Source organism: Empidonax traillii, unplaced genomic scaffold (genome assembly GCF_003031625.1).
Source record: "Empidonax traillii isolate 1590-97213 ecotype Southwest subspecies unplaced genomic scaffold, ASM303162v1 scaffold4199:size9949, whole genome shotgun sequence".
Lineage (NCBI taxonomy): Eukaryota > Metazoa > Chordata > Aves > Passeriformes > Tyrannidae > Empidonax > Empidonax traillii.
Genome location: NW_020959392.1, coordinates 888 through 1,362, shown reverse-complemented (window position 1 = coordinate 1,362; position 475 = coordinate 888).

Here is a 475-nt window from a genome sequence, read left to right as displayed (position 1 = left end):
GGGGGCCGGGAGAGGAGCAGGGGGGGAGCGGGCGGGGTCCGCCCGGCCCGGCCCGGCCGCCGCCTCCTCCTCCTCCTCCTCCTCCTCCTCACGCCGCCTCAGCGCCCCGCGGCTCCCAACATGGCGGCCGCCGCCGGCCCTCGGCCGTTTCCGCCGCCGCGCCGGAAACACCCGACGCGCCCCCCCCCCTCCCTCCGTGTCCCCCTCAAGCCCCGGTTCGGCTCTTCCCGGAGTCGCTCGGGAAAACCTTCGGGCCTTTCCGGAGCCGCCCGGAGGAGCCTTCGGAGCTTTCCGCTCAGAGCCGCGGGAGGAGCCGAACCCGCGTGGGGACGGAAACACCCGAGGACAGAGACGGAAATAACCGAACCCCCCCGGCCGCCTTCGGGAGCTTCGGGTTGGGACGGGAAGAGCCGAGTGGGGACGGAAATACCCGAACTGCCCTCGGGCTCCTTCGGGATCTTCCGCCCGTTACGGA